We start from the raw sequence: 27663 nt of genomic DNA, 5'->3' as shown, positions 1-27663 counted from the left end.
ATTCAACCGGGATGAAAGGAGAAATGAAATGATGCCAGAATATCCATTCATCTTCCCGTCACTCCTCTAATAAACCTCCTATCTGTCTCTGTTTCGGTTGAGACACGCAACAGCCTTCATGGGCAGGCAAGGTCCACTGGTGGGACTGTGTGAGACTCCAGCAGTTCACAGCTGCACAGCTGCTGATCTTATTTTTATTTGACACCAGGTAGCACACTCATATCCTAGAGCCAGGTTCCAAATGCCGTGTGGATTGGGAAGCCGGGGCACGTGTTGATTGCCACTTGATTACCATAAATTCACATCTTTCCTCACGCAAACATCCAAAGCCTTAGTAGCCCCCAGCAGCTGTTTCCTTAACTCTATAACCAAGAGAGATGTTTGTGAAGGCCACACCAATGGCTTTTGCTTGTATCTAAACAGATGGGACAAGATGCAGCACCATTTGCAAGGGTCAATTTCGAAAATTCTGACATATTTTCTAAAAAAAAAAAAAAAAAAAAAATCACCTGCCGAGGGGGCAAGCTGTGTGTGTGTGAGTTTTATCACACTAATGGTTTCACATGACACCTTTTTGGATTGCATTTGAATTGTAAATTCTACACTGTTTTCTTTCAACCTGGATGCAGGAGAGATTTTATTTTTCAATCGGGCGCATGTCTTGATCGTTCATTTACTCCTTCATTCATTGCTTTGCTCCCTGCACAATCATCTAGTTACTCAAACACTCATTCAGTCACTCAGTGTTTCCTCGTGGAAAAGAAGACAGCCCCAGGAGCATATTGTTTGTGAGACCTAGGGCAAGATGCTTAAACTTTGCTATCTGTGAGTGCATAGTTTACTGGTACCTTTCCTTCAAGATTGCTGTAAGCAGTGAAGGGGACCCTGTGTGCAGAGCACTTACAAGGGCTCCTGCTGTACCTCGCATCTGTCTATCTGTAAGCAACCGCCATCACTCATCCATACATCCATCCATCCACACATCCAGCACATTCATTGTGCCAAGCATTGACATGTGTGTTGCATCTGAAACAACAGACAAGATGAAGTTCTTTCATGAAATGTATGTTTATTGTTCCCTAAAACATAACCATAGAGGTGGGTCAGTTTCATCCTACAATGGGTTAAGACACCACTTAAAACACTGAAATCCCATATTGAGGTTCGAGTTTAAGTCCTGGTTGCTCTGCTTCTAATTCAGCTTCTAGCTACTGCAGCTGGAAAGGTAGCAGATGCTGGCTCCAGTGCCTGGGAGGCAGTAGGTGATGCTGGCTCCAGTGCCTGAAGGCTAGTAGGTGGTGCTGGCTCCAATGCCTGGGACGCAGTAGGTGATGCTGGCTCCAGTAGCTGACTCCCTGCCATCCAAGTTGAAGAACTAATTTCCTATCTCCTGGCTTCAGACAAGCCCAGTCCTGACCATTGAATACATATGATGTGTGAAACAAAAATGTAAGGTCTGTGTGTGTGTGTGTGGGGGGGGATTCCTTTCTGTCTCTGCCTCTCAAATAATTATAAACATTGTAAAAATACCATATTTACAATTGCATATGTCTTTCCCTTCAATATGATTAAGGGCTGGTGGTGATTATTGAGCAGTCAAGAGAACCGATTTAGATAAATTACTTTGAATTAGCCCTATTCTTTTACCATATTTGTTAATCCCTGAAGCCTCAATCTCTTCATCTATAAACTAGATTACAATAAGCCTACCCTCCCTCATCAGGCTGCTTTAAGAAACTCAACGAAACAAGTGCATATAGCATTTAGACGCTGTCCAGTAGCGTGTTCCATAATGAAAATAGACTGTTGTCAGTAAGACTGTCTAGTCAGGCTATTTCGCTGTGGGACATGACAGCAGGAAACACTGTTGACAGTATTCAGCAGGAGCATGGAAATCCTCAGTGGCGTCAGACCATGTTGGGGTGACTTCTCGGCTTGACCTAGGTGTCTGCTGGGCAAGCCTTCAGGTCCCATGACTTGTCTCCCCATCAAACGTTGCCACGTGAAGTGTCATGACTTCCCTCTGGTGTTTCTTGGTAAGAATCCTAAATTCAGCAACAGTCACCTTTCTATAGATCAATTTCTCTTCCTCAGGTAACCAAAGACACATTAGGAATTTAACTTCCTTGCTAAATATGATAGGTGTCCCAGAACATAGCGGTCAGCTTGGAACTAAATTTGTTGTCAAGTAATGACAAGAAGGGCCACTAACTTTCTATCTGGTTACCTCTTCTTTTTTTTTACTACACCTTACTTGCCTTCTTAGATGTGCTGCTGAGATGTTACTAAAGCGTAGGCCCTTGGAAGAACTGTGTAAGATTTCAGTTGAACTCTTCCGATGGTCTGCAGGAGAAATAATCCCACATGCACATTAGGACTATGTCTAATATTTAACTATAACCAGAGCGGTCACCCTGGCCCATGCACAGCCTTTCGATGGATCCCTGAGGCCTTTGAGAAATCCAATCTGTCTGGAGAGAGTTAGCAACGAGTTTTCCAAAACACGTGTTTCTATAAAGCACACAGGCATAAAACATAACACAGAAGTATCTTCTCCAAGTCAGTTCAGGGACTCCAATCATTTCACTTAGTTTTGAGTCATTGCAGGAGGTGTGCATATGGGCAAGGCCTCAGCTTGCACGTTAAAGCTACAGTTGTGACTAGGTTCTGAGCTGCTGCTTCCATTTTTCTTCCGAATCACGTGACATACACGGATAATTCATTGAGATGCTGGAAGTACCATCACAGTGTCTTCCTCCTCAGGATCTCTTGGTGAAGCAGTGGAGGGATGGTGCTAAAATGCTCGTTAATGGAGGCACCGCACTAGGGACAGAGGACAGGAAGCATCAAAATGCTCTCTTTTCGAGGTCCTCCTTCAGCCTCCTTCTGTAGGCAGTTAAAATCAGATGTAGTTCTAGAAAGTTTGAGAAGCTCATGCAGTTGAAAAGACTTCCCAGTCATATTGGGAAGGACCTGTAAATGTGCCTAAGGATTATCCTCTAAACTTTTGTTGAGTTGTAGTTGAGATAAAGGAAGGCAAACATGGCCTGCCTTGTATTTCCTTTATCCTCGGGAACCTAGGCATTCTTTCAAAAAGCTCAGAAAAACACAAAAGGTTGAAATGTGGTACAGATATAGAATGGAGGAATGTTCCCATCATAGTATTACCATGGGTCATATATTGAGATATGCCTTGGATGGATTGAACTGTTGAAAAATCCACCTAACATGGGTCCAGGGGCATGGCCTAGTGGCTAAAGTCCTCGCCTTGAAAACCGGGGATCCCTTATGGGTGCCGGTTCTAATCCCGGCAGCTCCACTTCCCTTCCAGCTTCCACTTGTGGCCTAGGAAAGCAGTCGAGGACGGCCCAAAGCCTTGGAACCTCACCTCTGTGGGATACCCAGAAGAAGTTCCTGGATCCTGGCTTCGGATTGGCATAGCATCAGCTGTTGCGGGCACTTGGTAAGTGAATCATCGGACGGAAGATCTTCCTCTCTGTCTCTCCTCCTCTCTGTATATCTGACTTTGCAATAAATAAAAAATAAATCTTAAAAAAAAAAAGAAAAATCCACCTAACAGACTGTGTTATGTCTGTAGTTTCAATGTATGTCATCGATACAGTGCTAGATTCATCATGTATTCCATCTAGTTTAATCTACAGTAAGATCCTTTGAGCTGGATTCAATTATATTTTTCATCTCATTTTAGAGATGACTCAAAGCTGATGTTGGGTATAATAGAGTAACTTGCTCAAAATTACCGAATCAGGAAGAGCAAAGCCTGGATGAAAACACAATTTTCACTCACTCACTGCAACAGAGTGCAAAAAAGGAAGGTAACAGAGAGACAGAGTGAGTTGACTTTTGTTTTGCAAGGCGAGGACCTTAACCACTGTGCCACTTGTGCCGGGCCCGAAAATTCACCTTTTTAAAAAAAATGACACCAGATTGCACCCAAGTCAGCTTACACTCCCGTAAAGGTTTTCTCTCCAAGAGACAAAACTGATAGACTTAATTACACATTTGTTAAAGCCGTTGTCATTTGCTCAAAGCGAGGTAAATGAAATTAAAATATAGGTAACAAGTCAAGAAAACATTTGAAACTCTCAGAGATACTATTAGGTATGGCATGTAAAAGCTTTTACATTGTACAAGGACATTTTAACTTGTAGATCTTTGATACATTGAGAAGAATTATGTACAAATATAGTGTTAATGATTTGGCTTTATTTGAAATTGACTATGTCTTCATTTGAGGACTGTTTGTAATCTATGTTTTCTTGCTGGACTTTTTCTGGTCCTTTTACTTCTTATTTTTTAAATGCTTTATTTAGCTTTTGAGTATAAAGTAAATTTAAAAAGTTATCACAATGAATAAATAAAATATTAAGTTAAAAATTTAAAGAAGGGCCCGGCACGATAGCGTAGTGGTTAAGGTCCTCGCCTTGCACACCTGGGATCCCATATGAGCACCAGTTCTAATCCAGGCAGTCCTGCTTCCCATCCAGCTCCCTGCTTGTGGCCCGGGAAAGCAGTTGAGGATGGCCCAAAGCTTTGGGATCCTGCACCCGCGTGGGAGACCCAAAAGAAGCTCCTGGATCCTGGCATTGAATCGGCTCAGCTCAAGCCGTTGCGCTCACTTGGGGAGTGCATCGTCAGACAGGAGATCTTCCTCTCTGTCCTCCTCTCTGTATATCTGACTTTCGAATAAAAATAAATACATCTTTAAAAAAATTTTGAGAAAATGAATACATAATAAAAGATATAAAATGTCTAGTAAACATAGGTATTTAAAATGGATCCTTTTCCCTTAGCTATGAAATAAGTGCATACTAAATCAATGAGAGAATATGGATTGGCTAGCCATCAACTTATAAAACATTAACAATGGAAATGTAGAGTTTTAGAAAACGTATAATGAGATAATCATTTTGTGTTTTGTTTTTTAAAGATACATTACCAACTTATAGATAAATGCTGAAAGTATACAAATTGTTTAGCGTAGTAATTTCATATGTAGGAGTATAATTTGAAGAAATTTCAAGGCTGGGTTCTATAACTGAGTAAACAGCATTTTCAGTACAATGTTATTTATAGGAATGCATTAGATAAGCTAGCATAAAAAAGCAGATTAGCTCAGGAATAAAAACAACGTGTGAACCGAGCTTTCTGATCTCTCTAATCTACACATGGAGACAAGAGGAGGAAGGATGAACCCAAAGGAGTGTTAGCTGTATTCTGTGAAATGTCTTTTTTTTTTTTTTTCAGACGAAAACACATTTAACTTTTGAATGGAGACAGTGAGATATGGCAATGTTTTTAAAAGAGGCAGAACAAACTCATTACTTAACGATAAAAATATCTAAAATTGGGATAAGGGTAAAAGCCATGAGAACCCACAGTAACAATATTATAAATTTATAAGATGAAAAGATGAGAAATGAATCATATTTTATGCATGAGATTTGCAGCAGTCCCAGCAATTAGAGATCATTAGAGAACCCGATGTGTGCAGATGTAGAGGGAAGGCTGTTGGGGCTGAGGAGCGAATGTGAGCTGAGAGATGCCGCTGCATTTGGGAAAGACCTGGGACGTGAGCAAAAGTATTCTTTAATTTTCTCATGAGAGTTACAGAATGATGAGGTGATGCCCGCAGCTTTATTTTTATTGTTTGTGATTGCTCTGGTTATTTAGGGTCTCTTGTGATTCCATTTGAATTTCAGGCTTATTTTCTCCATATCTGAAAAGAATGTCTTTGATATTTTAATTGCGATCGAACTGAATCCGCAAATTGTTTTGACGGTATTGACATTTCACTGATACTAATTCTTCAAATCCATGGACATTCAAAATTTTTCCATTTGTGTATGAATGTTTTCTTCTGGCTTTTTTTTTTCCGGAATATTTTGTAATTTTCACTGCAGAGCCCTTGGTTAAATTTATAACAAATTATTTCATTTTATTTAGCTATTGTGAATAAGAATCAATCTTACAACTTTGTTCTCAGCCATGGCATCACTTGTGTAGGCAAAGGCTACTGATTTTTGTGTCTCGATTTTGTATCCTACAACTTGGACAAACTCTTCGTGGAGTGTTTTGGCTACCTTGTGTATAAAAACTCATCATTTGCAAACAGGGATGATTTGGCTGCTTTTTTTTTTTTTTGCATTTGCATCTGTTTGATTTCTTTCTCTAGTCTAATGGCTCTGGTTAAAGCTGTCAGAGCTTTATTGAATAATATTAGTAAGACTGGATCCCCTTACTTCCTAAAAAGAGTGGAAAGTCAGAAAGATATCCCTCTTTACTATATAGCACCATCAGAGGTACCCCTCCCATAATTCTCTCTCGTGGGCAACCCCTACAGGCATTCCTCTGTGTGTGGGGCTTTCCTCCCTGACGCAGTAAAAATCCTGTTCCAACTTCTGCATATGACTGGCCATTAGTTGATATTTTTCTGCATTCTTTTTAAAAAATTTTTATTCATTTGTTTAAATTAGGATTCAGTCCCATAGGTTCTGGGATTTCCCCACCCCACTGAATTCTTCTATATTATTAAAATAGTATAGTACTTCATAAACTGTCGAAAGCCCATCTTTCTGCTATTTAAGTGTATCCTGACCTTGTAGGTATGGACAATGGCGGAGAGTTCAGCATTCTACTGTCAAAATGTATTTGAGAATTTTATTAGGAGTCCATCTTTATATGGAAATAGAGATGCCTGCTGCATTGTAACTTCACATCTCAATAGGATAGTCTCTATTGCACAGTTCCTCTAGATGCCTATGTGTGCATAGAGGTGTACCTATATAAATATTGATCTTGTATTTTGCATGAAGATTGCCTTATATTATAGAGAACACATGATATTTGGCCTTTTGGAGCTGGTTTGTTTCACTGAGCGTGGTGGTCTCTAGTTGGGATAATTTTGTTGCAAATACTCTACTTAGTATTTCTATCTCTGTGAGAGACACAAACCTGTGTTGGAAATGAATATCCTCGTGGCCTACACATCTTCAATCCATTGGTTCACTCCCTACATGGCGGCAATAGCTGAAAACTAAGAACTTGGAATGCCAGCCAGCTCTTCCAGTAGGCAGAGGAGTAACACAGCTGTGCCATCCTCCACATTGGCAGGCCTTGAAGCAGAACATTGTGGACTCCAACTGACCTCCAGTATGAGTGGGGATGTCACAGGCAGAAGCTTAATGTGTTGACCAAAAATGCTCTCACTGAAATAATGAAACGATCTAATTTGTCTTATTTCGGGGTCTGGAGTGGAAGATGCTTAAGACCTTGATAAAGTTCCTAGCTGTTGGCTTTGCCCTGGCCCAGAATACAGCTGTTGTATCCTTTGGAGGAATGAACCAGCAGATGGGAGATCTCTCTCTCTTTCTCTCTCCCTCTCCCTTTCTTTTTCCTTTTCTTTATATTTTCTGCCTTCCAAACAAACATATTTTTTAATTTAAAAATAAAAAGTAATCTTCAGGATAGCAAATCTACAAATAGGAAACACAATTACTGGTTGCCTAGAGCTGAGAGAGATTGAGGAGAAATGAGGGATAATTGTTCATTGGGTCTACGGTTTCTTTATGTGATGATAAAAGTATTCTAAAATTCCGTTATGGCTATGCACCCTGAATATCCTAAAAAAAAAAACCATTGCATGCTATACCACAACTGAATGTATGGATGTATATAAATTATATCTCCATAAATATGTTGTTTAAAACAGCAAACAAGTACAGCCTTGGGGTTTAAGGACATCTAAGAGCTAAGCACAGGTTAAAGAGAAGTGAAAGGAAAAACCCCAGGCTAAAGAGAAGTCAAGTGGACAAGCTGATCTCTGGTACTTTGAACAATCCTTAAGGGTCAGTCTGTTGAATAATTCAACACTCACGGTGACTTCAACAACCTGAGCACATCCATGGGATTAAGACCTCCACCAGTTTAGAAACCCATGTGTTTTTTTTCCAGCTCTCAAAGATTACTTACCGGGAGAGTGCTTTTGGATCTTTCCTATTTCTTCCCTTTTTATAATCAAGACCATGACAGCCAAAGGGATGGTATTTAATTGTAGTCTCTGCCTGTTGCTGGTGCTTGCTTCTCTTAAATAATTCTAGTTGACATGGAACTTAGGAAATTCAGAGTCTTTCACTGAAAAATGGAAACTAAATAGCAAAAAAAATATTTTTCACTAAAATTAGGTTATATGTACAACAAATCCAACATCCGGTTTTAATATTATGTTTTGAATGGTTATTTTTAGAATAATTATTTGTTTTTATTGGTAAGTCAGATATACAGAGAGGAAGAGAGACAGAAAGGAAGATCTTCCATGCAATGATTCACTCCCAGAGTAGCTGCAATGACCAGAGCTAGGAGCCAGGAGCTTCTTCCAAGTCTCCCAGGAGGTGCAGGGTCCCAAGGCTTTGGGTCATCCTTGTGTGACCAGAAATGCCCAGTGGGTTCCTTCCTCATTTTAGTATAAAAAATAAAAAGCCAGGAATCTGTTGCAGACAGAAAAGTTTATTTGCAAAGGGACCAGGTGAGCAAGGAAGGGGAAGCACCTCCGGGAGAAAGCCGGGAGGTGGGGCGCCTCTCTAAAGGGGAGGGAGAGAGCGAGAGACACCAAAGATTTGAGGAAGGGTCTTGGGATTTTTAAGCATTCCCTGACCCCTCCTTGTTGGGCAGGGAACCTACAGGTAAGATGTTCCCGATTGGTGGTCTCTTAATTAGTTAGGAAATGCTGGTGCCGCCCACCTGAAGGTGTGGCCAAGACCTCGGCAGGCCTGAATGGTCTCACTTGACTGCTTTCCCAGGCCACAAGAAGGGAGCTGGCTGAGAAGTAGGACTGCCAAGACAGGAACCAGCACCCATATGCGACCCAGAGCATGCAACGTGAGAACTTTAGCCACTAGGCTATCACACTGGGCTCTTAAATTGATATTTTATGATATTTATATACTTGTATGAAGATTCTTCTTGGTATGCGTATTATTCTAGTTCTTCAGTTGATGAAACAGATCATCACAGGGACTCTGTATTACCGTCCCTGTAGGAAGCAGTTTTCTGCAAATCATAAAAACACGTACGTGTTCTTAGAATATTAGGTATCTTAAACTTGATGTTGAGCCACGGTCATTCTACAGAGTGAAGAAATCGGCTTCATACAATACCACATGGTTATCAGTGAAGCACTTTTCCGGGAAATCATTGAGAGCAATTTCGGGTGAACAATCTAGGAGGTCTAATCACATTTGTTAAACTTATTTTGTTCACATGGGTCAATATACAAAATAAATGTTTTATAGAACAAACTTTTTTTTTCTAAAATTTAACTGTTCACAGAAGAGTAGACGTATGGGGGTATTCCCTCCAACATACAGTTACATATGTTATTATTTTTATAACCCTGCAACATCAGAAGTAGATGTTGTAAAATGTATCTTCATTGTACAATTAAATGGTTATAAATCAATGTTTAGTAATGTTTGAAATATTGCTAAACAGCATCTACAAATTTAACAAGTAAATCTGCATTTGTATTAGGGCTGAAATATTTACTGTGCACATTGTGAGTGGTTAACAAACGGAGCTAGTTAACCAAATGTGTGTCTTGATTCCCTTGATATTGGGAGATTAATCATCACCCAACGTAAGGATCAAAAGATTGTACACAGCATATGGATGGCTAACTGATCTTCAGAAATGAGAAGATCTGGAAACCCTGAGTATGCATTTCCTTATGACAACATTTGGGTGAGTTATCCATGCAACGCTTCATCAGAATGGATTCTGTAGTTTAACCAAATCTCTGACACCTTTTGTTGTATTCCACCGGGCTTGTTTCCACCAGGTTGTGTATCCTCTGTCTGCTCTGGGTACACACATGCCTTTGCAGTGTACCTTTCAGATCGAGAACCACAAGTCCAAAATCAGAGGTGGTCAATAACTGACCACCGTATCAATTGCCCACGTCTTCCTGTTGAGGACACTGCTTGACCAAGTTTCCCAGCTTCTCCAGTCAGTTTTGAACATGTGCCTGAATTGTGTCTGATGGAAAAGAACTTTGGTCACATTTTCTTTGCCTTCTCATATCTAAGCGTCAAATATCAGCAACCTGTGAGATCGTGGAAGCTACTTGTGCCAATCTCATCAACCCGGGTTCCTGAATGACTGCCGGAAGCACTCAGGAGCTGACTGTCCTAGGCTCTGCCTTGCTTGAGAAAACTGGATGTCAAACTAACATTGTGTTGAATCACTGATGTTTGAAGAATTACTTTAATTAATCCAAGACATAATTATTTCTTCATCCATCTCTGTACTCTTCCTCTCTAGGAAATCCAATGATCAATCTTGGAGAAAGAAAAGGAAGGAGGGAGATGAAGAGGGAACATCCATCAGGTTGTACTGGTTTTTCGTTCACTGCATTGGCCTCTCTTTTATTACTTTTGAACTCTCACTGCTTGCTTTACTCCATATTATGTTCTTGAGGCTATATACTCATACAAGTTAGCATGCTTTTAGTTGAAATCTAAAAAACTCAGTTTAACTCATTTGATCAGTGAAAGGACACTTCCGGCTCCCACGATGCAAACGATCCAGAGATGGAGCAAGCCTTAGGTCCAGCTGACCCTGACTAAGGACCCACTGAAGCTCTACTTGCCCAAAACTCTATCTGGTGCCTTCTTTGGCTAGCTCTGGTTACAGTAGTGAAACGGCTGTGGCAATTCCCAGTTCCAGCCTGCACAGGATATCCCAGAGCTAAAATAGTATCTTTCCCTTCTCTCCTGCACAGCGGTTACTGAGCCTTACTCTCCTCAATGGCATACCACCTCCAAACCAACCACTGTGACTCAGGCAGGCCTGGCACTTGCCACTCATCGCTGATTGGCAAGAGCAGGCTTGTGTTGATAGTGCTATGGAAACGTGGGAGCTGCTCCAGGCTGCCCAGTGACCTGGGCTGATGCTCATTGGGATGAGGAGGAATATTCTCCTCTGAGTCAATGTTGAAGGAAGAGGTTGGGACTTGTGTCCATCTCGGAATGCCTGAGATTGGCTGCTGAGGTCGTGGTGACCTACTTTTTGAAAAGATGGCTTTCTATTTTCCCTGTGCTTTTTCCACTGAGGTTTTAGTTCTGAACACTTTACTATTTATGAATCCAGGAATAGTTATTGAGTGTACATGACGCGTATTTCATTAAATTTAATGTACAGATCAATTTGATGCTGACAGCATCTCAGACATGTACCCTGAACATGGACTAGCTGTGTCAGAACCAGCATTCAGTTCCTGCACTATGAAGAATTCATTTTTACTGTACAGAAGCATTCCCTCTACTTTTTTTGGCTCCTTTAAAACTATATTAGTTGGAGATTGTGTTGTAATTGGGTTTCTGGTTCAGAAAATCAAACGGCTACAAGGATAATTGCCCCTATAAAGTACCACTGTGGCTGCTTTTCATTCTAAATTGCTTAATCTTTGTGAGCATAGGTGGCCAAATATACTCTCAATTAGACATCTTATCCATGAACACAAAGCACAATTGGAAGACAAGAGGCAATGCAGCCTTTATGCTCAAATCCTGGGGTTCAATGTAAACACACAGTTCCAGTGAAGAAAGAATACAGGCTTTCCTTCCTCTCTGGGCCCGGGAGAAACCAGTGTGCTGCAAATGAAAGGGAGTGATGGTGTGGCTGCACGTAAGCATAAGGCATTGATTAGACTATGACTGCATTGCAAGTTCATCGCTGTTGAACAGGGAAAGCATATAATTACTCCTCATAGAATGCAATCCATGGAATGCAAGACGTACATTTTCAGGTCCATATATTTAAATTATGAACACAGAGCTCATTTTCACCTAAAGAGAAGACATCATGATTCAGTTATTTAATCATTTTTAAACAGAGATAAGAATTCCTCAGGATGAGGGAGAGAGATGCTTTCATTAAGAGTCACATTACCATATTCAATGTAGAAACTATTGAACCAGAGAGATATTTTGGGAAAATTGATTTGTCCACAATGAGTCATGCTATCATACTGGAAAAAAAAAAGGAAAAAGAAGATACATACTCCAAGAATTTGAAATGATAGTTGGAAGGAAGGCAGAAATAAGAACTCTAGGTACATAGGGTTACGTTAAACAAAGCAATAAAACCCCAAATAGGTAAAAAAATAAAATCATAGCTGACTTGACTCCAGAGGTAGAGTACTTACAATACACAGAAAAAGGGACATGGAATTTCACATCTCCAGAGGTTTGTTAGGCGGTCACATCTTTCAAGTCATGGTGATTCTGATTTTAGTAGCTTTTACCATGAATGGACACTATTTTGAACCAAATATACTCTATCAAGGCTGTGAACATAAGCAACATATAAAGGAAAGTAAGCTTTTATTATTTCAAGAACACTTTATTTTCTTGAGCCTTTTGAGTTCTTAATATTTTAGCAGCCCATAGCATTTTTATAATATTTTTAACACTTAAGAAAGTCATTGCAATTGTAATGTGATGTTTTTCATTGGAAATGGAAGTTTATAATCTTCCTTATGGCGCCACTGCCTTAGGGACTCAGGCTTCTTTGGTCACAAGCAACAGAAAATGAGTAGCTAACACTAGCAGACAAGGGACTGGAAAGAGCCGCTTAGCGAATCCAAGGCAGGCTAGCATGGGGACCCTAGGATGTGGATTGAATAAACCAAGCGCCAACATTCAAGGCTTGAGCAGTGCAAAGATTTCCTGTAGGTTTTTGTATTTGTGCATCTTCTTACAGATCCAAAGACCAGAATGAAATTTCCTTCTGGACTACTTTCCTTTGGTAAAAAGAAGGTAGAGGATCTCCAAAGAGAATCCGCACAAGAAGACTATCATTGGAGTACTTGGGAGAAGAATTATGATTCTTCAAAGGGAGGCATAATTGTTAGAATATCCCAAAGTCTAAATGCCTATGCAATCCATTACTTAATTTCACTTCACCCAGTTTAGAGTGTGTAGTGGTACCTGTTGGTATATTCGTGTTTCTCAAACAATTATCGCTTGGAAAGGAGAATTATTTCTAATTTGAGACTGTGTTCTGGGAATCATGGAGAGACTTGGAGCATTTGCCTTAAGATGAACAAGCATTCTACAAGATGTACCCACAATGCTTCTAACGGGAACACGTAACGGTTAGGGAATAACAACATGGACTGGTATTGTATCAAACAATAGGAACAAAACACTACCTTTTGCTGTTCTATTAATAAACACCTTGCTGTGGAATATATAATTTCAAATGTATTCTATGACAGGCTGATTATATGCCATGTCTTTGAATCTGAAGTGTTCCATGGAGGCTACACAGGTGTGCTCTCCTGTAACTCCCACACAGGTAAACACAGTTGACTGTTACCGTTTGTCCAACCATCACTTCTCATCCAGTACCCATTGGGACAAAATACCTTAAAACAATAGCCTTGCATTGGGCCGTCATTTAAGAATAGAAGCCACCTCCTAATGCATGCACAATAGGTCAGAATCACTTCTGGTAATTTAAAATGTTTTTAAAAGCAGTAGGCTATCCCTTAAATCAATCCATCCGCCAATCAATCATCAGAATTTACATAGCTATTCCCAGGAACTTTGCCTGGAGTGTTTTACAAACAGAATAAGCTCTCTAAAGGCCAAACCCTCAAATCAGCCTTTGTATTAACATGAATCTCTATAATGGAGGGAGTTAATCTAGTATTACTATAAATGATAAAAGCTTGGTAGATATGACATTCCTTCATTGTAGCTAATTACTGGAGATTTTGGAAAGTGAGAACAATAAACTGGATTAGAATTACACCCCCCCCATAAAAAATTTCTTATGCTCTTCCTCTTTCATTTATTCCTTTGTCATCTTCTTCATCATTCTCTCCTTTCCCTTCCACCTCTAGCTTTTGTTCCACCTCATCTTTCCTTCCATTAATACCTCAAAGAACTGGGTTCACCTGCATGACTCTCCCGTCTTGTGGAAAGGCTTTTGCCATGGGAAGCTGAAAATGAATAGGAAGGGAAGTTGTCCGTGGCGTGCTAACTCAACAATAATTTTGCCAATTTGCTTACATGGGTCACTGTTTTCTCCACCTCTTTCCAGTATCTGGAACTCTGTTCCTAGAAAATGACTTGCCATGTAGAAACAGCCAGCTCACAGCCCAGTGATGTAATCGTGGCAGTATAACAGCCATAGTGCAGTTGGAATTGTCTATTTTCAATTAGGCGATGAGAGAATACCCTTTTGTCTAAACGGATGATTGTCACCAAGGCCAAATCTAACTTTCCCCTTGCTTTTATGCATAGTTTCATTAGAACACAGTTATTCCAAACTGTTTACGTATTGTCAATAGCCACTCTTGGACATATCAACAGATCTGAGTTATTGCTGCAGATACTACACAATCCATAAAGTCGATCATACTGGTTATCTAGCCTTTGGTAGAAAAAAAACTCATGTTGCTCTAGCGTAGGACTTGCTATGTGTGTGTTGTGGCGAAATAAAGGAGAAAGGGCTGTTGCTTCCTTTCCAAGGGCAACACCTCTTTCAACGGGGAAGGTGGCTGTAGAGACACTGTTTACTAGTAAGACTCATGTACCATAGAGATGAAGCCGTGGCAAATTTGTTCAGAGACAGATCAGGCATGTGTTGTTGCAGAAAGTTCTATGGTGGAATTGAACTTTTCAAAGCTGACAGGTTTTAAATCAGAACATTTTAGATTTGGAATGAAGCTCTGTAGACGCATGGACCAGGAGTTTTTAAACACTGACCACAGGCCGGAGTCAGGCTGCAATGAGGTTTCCCCTAATTACCAACGGAAAGAGCAAAGAAAAACACAGCATAATTGATGATGTTGAGAGAGGGTTTCCCTCACTTTAGACTGTGTCTCCTTGTGTATAGTAAACTTCATGGACTTGAATCGATTTAACCCAAGGATTATTTCCTTCATACATTTGTGCTAGAAGTTCCTCAGGTCTTTTTTGGGGGGACTAACAGTGAGAGTTGAGGCTAGGTATTATGTCTAGAATTATTTGTACCCATATATATTAGAATAAGATGGGAACACCTGGCATTTGCTCCCTAAAAACTTCTCAGTTTTCACTAAGCATGAAGTTTAGGTGACTGTTAACTACGAACAGGGACAAGTGCCAGTTGATGTTTCAATAGCTTCAAAATTGGTCCTGCCAACTCGTTTCTGGAATCAGTAAGAAGAGAACGCTATACAGGTGGCGGGCAGTGGAAACTAAGTTTCAGGAGAATAATTTTGTTGATTTATTCCCAATTCAAAGTCATCAGACATCATTCAGCTTTTGTAGCAGGATCTGTCAATGCAAACGTGAATGAAGACATTCAGATTCTCCAACCCGCCCTAAGTCACGTGCGACCTCAGTTGGCTGGGAGGGATGGGATTTAAAGATTTATTTTTATTATTTTTTATTGGAAAGGCGGATATACAGAGAGGAGAGACAGAGAGGAAGATCTTCCATCCGATGATTCACTCCCCAAGTGACCACAACAGCCAATGCTATGCCAATCCGAAGCCAGGAGCCTCTTCCAGGTCTCCCACGCGGGTGCAGGTTCCCAAAGCTTTGGGTCGTCCTCGACTGCTTTCCCGGGCCACAGGCAGGGAGCTGGAAGGGAAGCGGGGCTGCTGGGATAGAACCAGCGCCCATATGGGATCCCGGGCGTGCAAGGTGAGGACCTTAACCACTTGCGCCACCACGCCAGGCCCAAGGAATGGGATTTAATCAGCAGCCCAGAGGGGCAGCAGTAGGCTTTCAAGTTCTGTGTAGATCCCGGCATCACCCAGGAAGCAGTCCTCATGGTTATCGGGGTGTTACTCTGAAGGTAAAACACAAGTGCAAAAAGACCAGATCCATAACCACATGTGCCAGTGGCTCTGTCTCTGCAGCCTCCCGAAGCAACATAGGCAGAAGGTTCAGGATCCATAGAGGGGGCATGGTCCATAATGACTAGTCACCTCAACCGGGAGAGCCATGGCTAGGAGGGATCCATAATCTTCTCCCAGTCTATATGTAGTCCTTTAACACGCAATCATTAATACCATTAAGAATGTTGCCTAGCAACAGTTGACATTTACCTTTATCAGGTTACCAGGGCAACAGAGCTGGAGAAATAACCAAAAGGTGACTATGTAATACAGGAAGTTGTCTCAATGGCTCAACTGACTAATTCTAGCCTGTTAGTGCCGGCAGCCCACATGGATGCCAGTTTGTATCCTGACCACTTCCCTTCCCATCCAGCTTCCTATTTATGGCCAGAGAAAACAGTGGAGGATGGCCCAAAGCCTTGTGATCCTTCCCTCATGTGGGAGACCTAGGGGAAGTTCCTAGATTCTGGAATTGGATTGGTTCAGCTCCACCCTGTTGTAGCCATTTGGGGAGTGAACCAGCAGATGGAAAATCTTTCTGTTTCTCCTTATCTCCGTAAATCTGCCCTTCTGATTAAAATAAAAAGTTATTCAAAAATTCTTATGCAGCAGAGGAACTGGTTCTGCTAGTCCTTTGCTCAGAGTTGACTTCCAAGTCCTTAGAATGGCTGAGGGCATGTAACCCCTGGATGTGTAAACTTACCAGGAAATTAGATAGCATGGTGTTCTGTTCAGATAGGAGGTTAATGATCCCGTCCTAAAAGATCCCAGGCGCTCTGTGTTTTTCTACCACTGGGGATAAAAGTCTGTATGGAGCCCAGCGTGGTAGCCTAACAGCTAAAGTCCTTACCTTACAAGCGCCAGGATCCCATATGGGTGCTGGTTCTAATCTCAGCAGTCCCACTTCCCATCCAGCTCCTTGCCTGTCACCTGGGAAAGCAGTAGAGGACAGCCCAAATCATTGGGACCCTGCACCCATTGGGAGATCCTGAAGAGGCTCTGGGCTCCTGACTTCGGCTCAGCTTAGTTCCAGTCGTTGCGGGCACTTGGGGAGTGAATCGTCAGATGGAAGATCTTTCTCTCTGTCTCTCCTCCTCTCTGCATATCTGACTTTGCAATAAAAAAATATATACATCTTAAGAAAAAAAGACTGTATGAATAGTCATCGCCTTCTCACATTCACGATATTTTCCCCAACACTTCCTAAGAAGCACCCACCATGCCTCTTCTCTGCTGTGCAACCTCCTTATCCCCCCACACACCTTTCCCGATATGTCCACTGTCAAATATTAGTTGCCGTCTGGGGCACCTCCCTCTGTCACATGTCAGCCACATTCTCTCATGTTTCTGGCTTCACGTGTGCAATGTTGGATATACTCAAGGCAAATGGTCCTTTGGTGAAGGAGTTTAGGGATGCAGCAAGATGCTAGAAGCTGTGAGTACTCCTTGACTCCAGGCCCCATCACCGGTTTGTATGATGAGCATCTCCCGCTTTCCAGACAAAGATTAATGCTAATGTGGCTTGAGCTCTTTTGCCTGAAACCTGGGCCTGGGCCTTCCATTCTCATTTCCCTGGAACTCTGAGGAAGAACACACACAACATCTTGCTAGTCACATCTGGGCAGCTGTAGGGGTCACTGAAATGCATGCCACTTTAAATGTGCAGCACTTTGAAAGGAACACACCTCAGCATTGGAGTGGCATTCCTTTGGGGCAGTCAACTCTGTTTCCCATCCGTGGAGGTGGAAGTGGGATGAACTTGGCACAGAGAAAAGGAACCGTATCTCTGCTTCCCTACAGACTGCTATCCTAAGATCCCATCCCAAAAGGTAGTAAATCCAGAATTAGGAAAAAGAGATATCCTGCAAGACCTTAAGTGGAAACTGCAGTAGCAAAGATGTGAAAATTAAGGGTCTGTTTTTAAAGCTCCCAACAAAAGAAAAAAAAAAAAAAAAACAAGTTTCCCTTAAAAAAAAGAAAAGCTTTTGGGCAGAGTCCACCTTTTCAGCGAATTCATAAAGGGGAGTGATTCAGAGAAAAAAATTACAGAAAAATCCCTTCTTGCAGATTCCTCCAGCTAGTTGATACCCTAGCAGTCATGTCTTTGATGATGTTCTATTGCTAATAGATTTTTTAACTGGAAAGAGGAATTGGCTTCCCAAAATGAGCAGCAAACTTGAGTTTCTGCTGCCAGAATCCTGACATGACTCACCAAAGACTACACTGGGACCGACGAGTGCTGAGCTAGGCGTGAACAGCATGCCCAGGGATCCACTGTCTGGCCCCAATGCCTGGAGGTATTGATTCTCACAGAATGAGATTAGTCCATGGAGTGGGCTTGAATTTCAAAACGCAGAGCTGATGTCTCAGCTACCCGTGTCCTGTCAATTCTGTCTCAAAGTGAAGAAAACAAGTAGAGGCTTCTTTAAAGTTGATTTAACATTTCTGGCTCTGCTTGTCTGTAGTTACTCCAGGAATGGAGAAGAGTGAGAATAAAGATAGGGCAATATACCATGACTGGGCTTTCATATCCGTGATTCCAACCAACTATGCATTGCATAGATTCACATGTGTAGACTAAGCATGTATGGATTTGTGATTATTCCCTAAGCAGTCCAGCATAACAACTACTTACATAACATTTACATTGGGTTTGGTATAATAAGTAACCTAGAGACAACTCCACATCTCTGGGAGGGGGTGCACAGGTTACATGTGAATGCTAGGCCATTTCATATAAAGGGTGTGAGCATCCTTGGATTTCTGTATCCATGAAGGATCCTGGAACCAATCCTCTGTAGATCAAAGGGAAGACTGTAACAACTTGGATTCTGGGTCTCTGTGGGGTTTTTTTTTTTTCAATTAATTTGAAAGGTTCAGAGACATGGAAATACAAAAGCTCTCCCATTAACTTTGTCACTTCCCAGATGCTTGAACTAGCCAAGACTGGGCCAACCAAAGCCAGGAACTGAAAAGGCAATTTGAGTTCCCACATGGAGAGCAGGAACAGAGTTACCCAACTCCTTGAGCCGTCATCTGCTTCCTCCCGAGGTAAACTTTAGCAGGAAGTTGGAATTAAAGCAGAGCCAGGAGATGAAAATCCAGAAACTCTGACAAGCAATGCAGGATTCCCATCTGGGGGTCTAACCACTATGCGAAGCATTCACCCAGGTTTCTTGTTAGTATTCAAAGATGGAGTAGATCACAAACTCTAGGAGCTTTAAGCAGCACTTGAGATCAGAACCAGATGTTGGAAGACCTGGAAATACCTCACCACATCCAAGATGAAAACTGCCTTTGACACTTTCTCTTTAGAGTAGCTTGATTAAAAATGTATCTGTTAGGGCCCGGCGCGGTGGCGCAAGTGGTTAAAGGTCCTCGCCTTGCACGCCCGGGATCCCATATGGGCGCCGGTTCTAATCCTGACAGCCCCACTTCCCTTCCAGCTCCCTCCCTGTGGCCTGGGAAAGCAGCAGAGGACGGCCCAAAGCTTTGGGACCCTGCACCCGCGTGGGAGACCCGGAAGAGGCTCCTGGCTTCGGATCGGCATAGTATCGGCCCGTTGCGCTCACTTGGGGAGTGAATCATTGGACGGAAGATCTTCCTCTCTGTCTCTCCTCTCTGTATATCTGCCTTTCCAATGAAAAAATAATAAAAATAAATCTTTAAAAAAAAATGTATCTGTTAGATGCATATATGACCGAAATAATGTCTTTTCTCTTTAAAAATATAACATCGTCAACCACTCAAATATACTTGTCACCTCCAAATATTAGTTCTTACAGTCATAAGTTGATGAAAACCAAGTATAGGCCAACTGATCAAGTACCCTCTGAGGCAGTCTTTTCCTAATGATTTCCTTCATATGCACTTCAGAAAAGTTCACAAAATAGCATAGGCTAAAGCAAACATTTTCCAAAAAAAATTGATGCAACTTGCAAAAATATGCAAATGAAATCCACAATGAGCTATCACTTTTTTAGCCTGTCATATAAGCAGCAAGAATGATTACATTCAGTGTGAGATGGGGTGTGAAGGAGCAAATATTGTCTTGTATATATTGATGTGGCATTGTAAATTGCTTTTAACCCAGCAATTTCACTTTTGGGAACTGATCACAATGAAATGTTTAGAAACACAATCAAGCATGTATGGTCATGGAGGTTCCCCAAAGTGTCATTTATTTGACACAAAGTCCAAAAAATATAGTAGAGATTTCAAAAAGTTCATGGAGAACAGAGATTAAAAGGTAAGTCTACTTTGAGCCAGACATCTTTTTGAAATCCATGTGACAGGTTTTTTTCAAGCAAAATAAGTGATTGGTAAGCTTGAAACCTGAAAACAACAGGATGTGACCAAATCAATCGTTAGCTCATTTAACAGCACTCAAAAAAATATTTATTGCCTTCTTATTGTGTTTCAGATACTATTCAGGACTAATTCGAACACAAATCTGAATTAGTGAAATAGAGACAGTTTGGAGCATTAAGATAATACAAGCAAAACATACAGTGTAAAACTAGTTAAGAGCCTTGCGTGGACTTCAGGATATGCTCTATATCAATAACTAGCTTATTTCTCATCATGTCATAGCTATACATGTGAGTGGAACCTCCTCAATGTAGTCTGGAAAAAAGCCAACCCTCTGTGGCTTTTCTGGAGTCTGGGTGAAGATACAGGTAGGAGGTGACATTGGGAGGGTGGCCAGCAGGGAGCCATGCAGGTTCTGAGAAGGGGGTGAGGATAGCTTGTGGATTTTACTCTGAAGGAGGTAAGGAGCCCCACAGAGTTTTACAGAGATGAACAGGTGGTTTGATTTGGTGCTTGGAAACTCTGACTGGGGACACCAGGGACAGAGCAGGAAGGGAGGCAGCTCCCACTTAGGAATGCTTACAGAAGAGCACTGCCTAGGCATGTGAGTCCCGAAGATCTCCGCAGATACCTCGCACATGCTTTTGACTTCCTATGTGGATCTCTGCCTGCAAGCAGACGCTTGGGTGGGTGAATCAACACCATAGCTGCCCTGCCCTCCAGGAAATCCCTGCCAAATCGTGCTCCCTGAAGACTCCAGTGGGTTCCTGGTATGTTGAGGTCCAGGTGCCCAGTGTAGTGACTGCTCATTAACACGTTATCTTTAGACCAGCAGCTTTCTCTGCCTCACGGGTCCCCTCTTCCAGTATTTCCTGGGACCAGCGTTCCCATTCTCCCAGTAATTTTTTAAATCACTTGCAAAAGAAAAAAGGAATGGGAAAAAAATGGAAGGAGAGGGGAAGAAAAGGAAAAGGAAAGGAGGGATTGGGTGTCAATATGTTTGCAGTTTTAGGTATGATAGTCCACAAAGGGAGAGAGAAAGAGGGAGGAAGAGAGAAGTGTTAACTACCTAAGGAAGTGACAGACGCGTGGTGTTTGAAAGGAAAATATCCATGCAGGAGGAACAGAAAGTTCTAAAGGTTTGAGACAAGAGGAGCATGCTAATTCACGGCCAGAAGCAGCAGCCAATGTCAGCGATGCAAAGCAAAAGGGGCGAAATTAATAAAACAGGAGGTCAGAAAGGAAATTTGGGTGTTAGGTGTTCCACACAAAGGTTCGGATGCCAACATGCCACATCAGAGTGGCTGGTTAGATTCCTGACTTCTCTGCTTGGGAGCTACGTTCCTGCTAAGGCACATCTTTTGGATGGCTCAAGCACCTGTGTCCCTGATATCTCTAGAGGAGGCCTGGATGGAGTTCTGGCAATAGAACTCACTGAATCCACTGGCAATAGAAAACAGAGCAAAGAGGAAGTTGTCTGGCATAGGTGTAAGCCCTATGCGCAGGCTGTTAAGCTGAGGACAGAGCGAAGGCAACATCACAGAATCGAGCAGAACCATCAGGAGCTTCGGCGTGATCCAGGTGACACGTGATGAGACTTCATATCAGCATGGTCACAGTGGCACTGGGGAGAAGCCATGAAAATCCAAGCTACCGGAGATTGTAGTGATAGGATGCTACTGATTTAAAAGCAAGCAAAAAGATATCCCCAACCGTAAGACAGTCAGCATTTTATAAATCTTGAAGAAATGGGTTAAAGGATCTATTCTCAAATAACCACTCTGGTGACTTGTATGTGTGTTCAACAGTTCTAGTTTTCTGCATTGCATTTTCTAATTCAATGAAGAAGAATCAGAATTTCAAAAAACCGAAGGACCAGACCACTGGAATCTCATTCTACAACCATCTTTGATATATCCCTAAGGAGCTTGCTTTTCTGCAACCCTCAGCTCCATTTCCTTTTAGAATCCACCTTTTGTTCTTTCCATTGAAAAGATAGAAGAGAATATATGACAACCAGTTTTTCAAAAGCCACCCAGAGTGCTTAAGAGCCATGACTCCTCCTGTCAAGATCATATAGGAAGAACAAGTTGAAATTCTAAGCACTGTGGCATGTGGCTGGACGTTTGCTTGCCAGCATTGGAATAAAGATCTGATCTTTCATGTTACATGAAAAATAATGTGCTATTCCTACCTCAGTTCTTCCTATCTAGGCAAAAGGGATCATTTAGCTGGTTTATCGTGGCCAATAGACGAGAGCATAGCACTTAAACTATCAACTAAATATGTTCTAGTTATTGGAATTCAATTGCACAGTCCTGTTGTTATTCAAAAATAACCGAGTGGTGTTGTTTTATCACTAGAAGTGCTTTGCCCTGATACTTACGTGGTTCCAACAATTTTCAGATGTACATTCCTTTCTGTCTTACTAAGAAATTACTCAATTTTCATTTATTTTTTTCTGCTTAGTAACAAAGAAAGTATTAAGAGAAAAGTTTCATTAGAAAACTCTTACTGAATTGTAAAGACATAGAAATTTTGGGACTTCTTTTTCTGTGCAACTCAAAAAACACATAGCTGGTTCCATCAACCCCCAGTCTAATTGAAAGACACAATTCAATAGTTTTGAGGATCCTAAGACTAGGACAAGAATATTCTTTGGAAGAGAAACTTAAATCAATTGATTGAAAACATATGCTAGTTTTCTCAAAGGGAAGAACACACAGTTAAACATCACTCTTTATATAAAGGCATTTTCCCAGGTTTTACCATCATAGAAAAATAATATCACCAGAAATAGTAATAATAACAGTAAAACAAGACGTGTTGACGCCATCTGTGCAAAGCACACTCCATGACTTGAGTTACCTCATGTTGTCGTCACAGCCGTCAGGAAAGACACACTACGACTCTCCTCATTTGACAAGCAAAGCAGCTCAACCTTGAGAAGTTTCAGAAAGTGTCTCTGGTGGTTTGCATTTAGACTTTGAATTCAGCTCAGTGGGATCCTATTACAATGATTTCATGTTTGTCTTGACAATTGTAATTTCCATTGCCCACTGAACTCGGACAGATGACAAGTACGAAAAAGTGGCACAATGGAACATAGGCAAATGACCTTCTGGGAAGCTGTTTTCCTGGTCATCTTCACTTACAGGCAGCCAAAGGACCACATGCTAGTCCAGAAATCTCTGGATATTTCCGGGCCTTTGTTTCCCTTGGGGGGAGAAAGTTCTGGTGATTCCCTGGATTATTTCCACCTGTGGCATCTACAAGTGACCCCTTGATTACATCAGTACATTACAAAGCCTGGGCTGGCAGGTTCAACAGTAAAAGAATTTGGGCTTCCATATATGGAAGCTGGTTTCAGCCTCAAAACTGGGATGAGGCTGAGCTGAACAGCTACCCAGATTATTAAAATCACATTTGCTAGGGAAAGTATTGAGAACATGATATCCAGGAAGGATTTTTGCCTTCTTTCGTGGCCTACTTTATGCTAAATACATCAAAGTTAGCTTTCGTTGGCATACTTGTAGTGTATGTGTTTTTATTAGGCTTAAAGAACACGTCTAAGTGTGCCCAGGTCTTTATCTGTGTGCTTCGCACAGCTTCTCCTTTGCTTGTATTTGTGCATCAACTAGAATTCTTTCCCATGTAAGTGATGGAAAATCAGACCCAAATTGACTTAAGCTGGAACATGGGTGTCATGAAAACCCTTACTACCACAAACCCAAAAAGGAAGACTCAAATCAGCATTGTCATTGGGCACACAGATTTAGACAGGTCCACCACCTTTAGATATTTAATGTGCAAATGTGGTGGCGTTGACAAAAGGAATCACTGAAAAAATTGAGAAGGAGACTGCTGACATGGGAAAGGGCTCCTGTAAGCACACCTGGGTCCTGGATAAACTGAAAGTCGAGCATGCCTGTGGTATCACTGTCACATCTCCTTATGGGAAAGTTGACTTCAACAAGTATTATGTGACTATCATTGATGCCCTGGGACACATCTCAGCCTGGCACATCTCGGGCTGACCATGCTGTCCTAGTTGTTACTGCTAGCATCAGAGCTGGAAACTGCTATCTCCAAGAGTAGGCAGACCTGTGAACAAACCCTTCTTGTTGTGTATATAAAACAATGAATTGCTGCTGTTAGCAAAATGGATTCTACTGAGTCACCCTACCACAAGAAGAATTACAAGAAAATCGTTAAGGAAGTTAGCACCTTCGTTACTACAGGGCTGGTGTGGTGGGAGTGCTGACATCCCATGTAGGAGTCTGATTGTGTCCTGGTTGCTCCACTTCCAATACAGATCCCTGCTTATGGACTGGGAAAATGGCAAAGAACAGCCAAAGTCCATGGACCCTGCACCCAAATGGGAGACCTGGTAGAAGCTCCTGGCTCCCGGGTTTTGGATTGGCTCAGGTCCAGCCATTGCAACCATTTAAGTAGTGGAACAACAAATGGAAGATTTTCTCTCTCTTTTTCTTTCTTTCTATAAATCTGCCTTTCAAGTAAAATAAATGAATCTTTAAAAAAGATTAAATTGGCTAACAATCCTGATGCAGTAGCATTTGTGCCAGCTTCTGTTTGGAACAACAACAACATATTAGAGCCAAGTGTTAATATCTTGTGAATTAGGGGAGGGAAAGTCACCCACAAAAATGCCAGTGCCAGTGGAACCGCACTGTTTGAAGCCCTGGATTGCTCCCTCCTACGAATTAGACAATTGACAAGCTCTTGTGTCTGTCTCCTTAACATGTCTACCAAATTGATGTACTGTCCTTGTGAGTTGAAAGGAAACTGGTGTTCTCCAACTTGGCAAGGTGGTAACTTTTGCTCCAGTCAATGGCACACCTGAATAGGCATTTGGTGAAATGCACCATGAAGCTTTGAGCAAAGCTTTACTTGGGGACAACGTAGGCTACGGTGTCAAGAATATGTCTATCAAAGATGGTTGCCATGACGACGTTGCTGGTGACAGCAAAAACATCAATGGAAGCAGTTGGCTTTACTGCTCAGGTGACCATCCTGAACTGTCCAGGCTGGGTATTCATGCCCCAAATGTGCGCTGGATTGTCACACCATTTGCAGTTGCTGAGTGGTGGGAAGAAGACTGGTCCAAGCTAGAAGATAGGTCTAAGTTCTTGGAATCACGTGATACTGGTGTTGTCGATCTAGCTTCTAGCAGGCGCATGAGTTCTGAGAGATTTTCTGACTCTTAACCTCTGGGTTATATTGTTGTTCATTATATGAGATGGAAAGTTGTGATGGGTGTGATCAAAGCCATGGATAAGAAGGTTGATGGGCTGGCAAGGTCACCAAGTCTGCCCAGAAGACCAGGAGACTGAATGAATATTAACCCTAATATCTACCACCCCAGGATTAATCAGTGCTGCCAGAACAGTCTCAGAACTATTTGTCTCCACCGATCATTGCAATTTATTAGAAAAAGACAAAGGTAGCAATACATCATAAAGCCTTTAAAGGGAGAGAATGTCTCATGGAGCATTATGTGTGTGTGCAGGATGGTTTTATTTGTTTCTAAAAATCAGACTTATTAATGAAAACAACTTATAAAACCTGTCTCAACATTTTGAGACCTATTAAAACAAAGTTTAATGAGAACAATATCCTTCATGAAATTTTCTCTGGCTCTTACTGCTGATAGCATTGTGGGGTCTCTCCTGAACCAACCACAGTGCAGAGCAGTCTGTGGTGCTCCGATTGGTTGTGTAAGATGCATCTCACTCCAGGTCCTAGGGAGAGTCCACGTAAATCTACCAGAGTGCCCCAGGGATGGCCAACACAGTGAGAAAGGTTCCAATGAAAAGGACACGCAAGGGCAGCAAAAATAACACGTGTGTCCAGTGCGGCTTCAGAACAAAGGAAAACATCCTTGCTTGGATCTGATGTTTTCTTCCAGAGGATATTTTTTTATAATAACTGATGCATATCAGCATATTTCAACAAGAAAAAGAGGAAATGTCAATCTTGCTTCCACCTTTTATTGATAACAGCATCAACTCCCTAAAGCGGTCAAATATTTGAGGCCACATTGCCTGCCATGTTTGAAAGGCAGTACAATTCGGACACCTTTGATCATGTAACTTACAGAACAGACTGAAAGAAAAGAATAAGATATTCTTATTTCTCAGTATTGCTTGCTAAAAAAAATGTAACATCTGAAGAACTTAACATAAGTGAGGTTTTAGCATAAATTTGTACCATCAAGATTTTGTTTTTCCTACCCCATAGGACAGCTTTAATGGATATCCTGTTTGTTCATCACCCAGTCCCAATAACCATTGCCATCTGCCTTTTGTCACTTCATCGTTTTGCTCAAATCTACTATATTCTGTGATTGATACTGGAGGACAGAGTTAGAAAACAACAATAACCACTTCAATCATTACCTGAGTCTTATCATGTCAGGTTATTCCCAAGTTATGAAGTGACAGTGATGTGATTTGCATGCAGCTGAAAGCAACAAGATGGCAAGGAAGGCCCTTTATTTCTAAGATTAGCACATCATAAAAGGCAAATCTGGGTCTAATACCACAGAGGCAGCTCAGAACAGAGGCAAGCAGGCTGGGTCTAGAAGTAGAATGGGGGTTGATGCTGTCAGACAGGGAAACCTGGAGCCTTTGGGGGCTGGTGTGCTTGTGGGTCCTCACATCTGGCAGGGATTGCCCTTAGGAATCAGTGACAGGCCATGCAAATCCAGACAGTTTCCCTGGCAACCAAAATTAGCCCGTGGAGTCTGCAGGCCTGAGAGTGTTTGCCGTGTGTGTGGCGGAGTGTGGGGGGAGAACTGAAGTAAATACACCACTAGGAAAAAACTCTGGAGAAACACTAATTAAGGCACAGAAAGTCAAGACAGTTTAAAGTCAAGAATGTATTATCTTTCTGTTCCTCTTCTCTCCCTTTTTCCCTTCTTTACTTCTCTCTCTCTTTCCTTCCCCTGTCCAACAACTCCACAATTCTTGATATCTGGGTGCTTCAAAAGTTGCAGGGTATTTCGACATGTGTCAGTTCTGCATGTTCTTTCTGGTGGAGTAAATTTCTTTTTCTGACACTTTCAAAATGATCCTGATTCCTATGAATAATTTAGCAGGACTTGGTAGGTTAACAGGGGAAGCAGAAATCAAATTCTGTGGCTATTGACTGCCTGCCCCACAGTGTACCACCTACAATGGCCCACTGTCTGCGTGGATGTGCACTCTTCAGAGGTGTCTTTGGACTTGGAATCTCCCCAGGAAATTTCTATGCCCTTGCAGAATGCAGGTTCCTGCACTGTCTCATCTTGATAGCCAGCAGGGTGGATGGATGGCTCTTGACTCAATGGGATCTTGTATGCTCAGCTTTTTTCACGGACTTGTAAGTTCCCAAACCCTGTGAGGGATGAGCATGCTCAAGGCACCCCAGGGAGA

At 41.7% G+C, this 27663-nt stretch overlaps 1 pseudogene; it reads left to right on the top strand.

The window, feature by feature from the left end:
* The first annotated feature begins 23924 nt into the window (after positions 1–23924).
* LOC121166017 lies at positions 23925–25360 on the top strand (annotated as a pseudogene).
* The last annotated feature ends 2303 nt before the right edge of the window (positions 25361–27663 follow it).

Source organism: Ochotona curzoniae, unplaced genomic scaffold (genome assembly GCF_017591425.1).
Source record: "Ochotona curzoniae isolate NIBS_2020 unplaced genomic scaffold, NIBS_Ocur_1.0 contig_908, whole genome shotgun sequence".
In the NCBI taxonomy this organism is placed as follows: domain Eukaryota; kingdom Metazoa; phylum Chordata; class Mammalia; order Lagomorpha; family Ochotonidae; genus Ochotona; species Ochotona curzoniae.
This window is presented reverse-complemented; position numbering and strand designations above follow the sequence as displayed.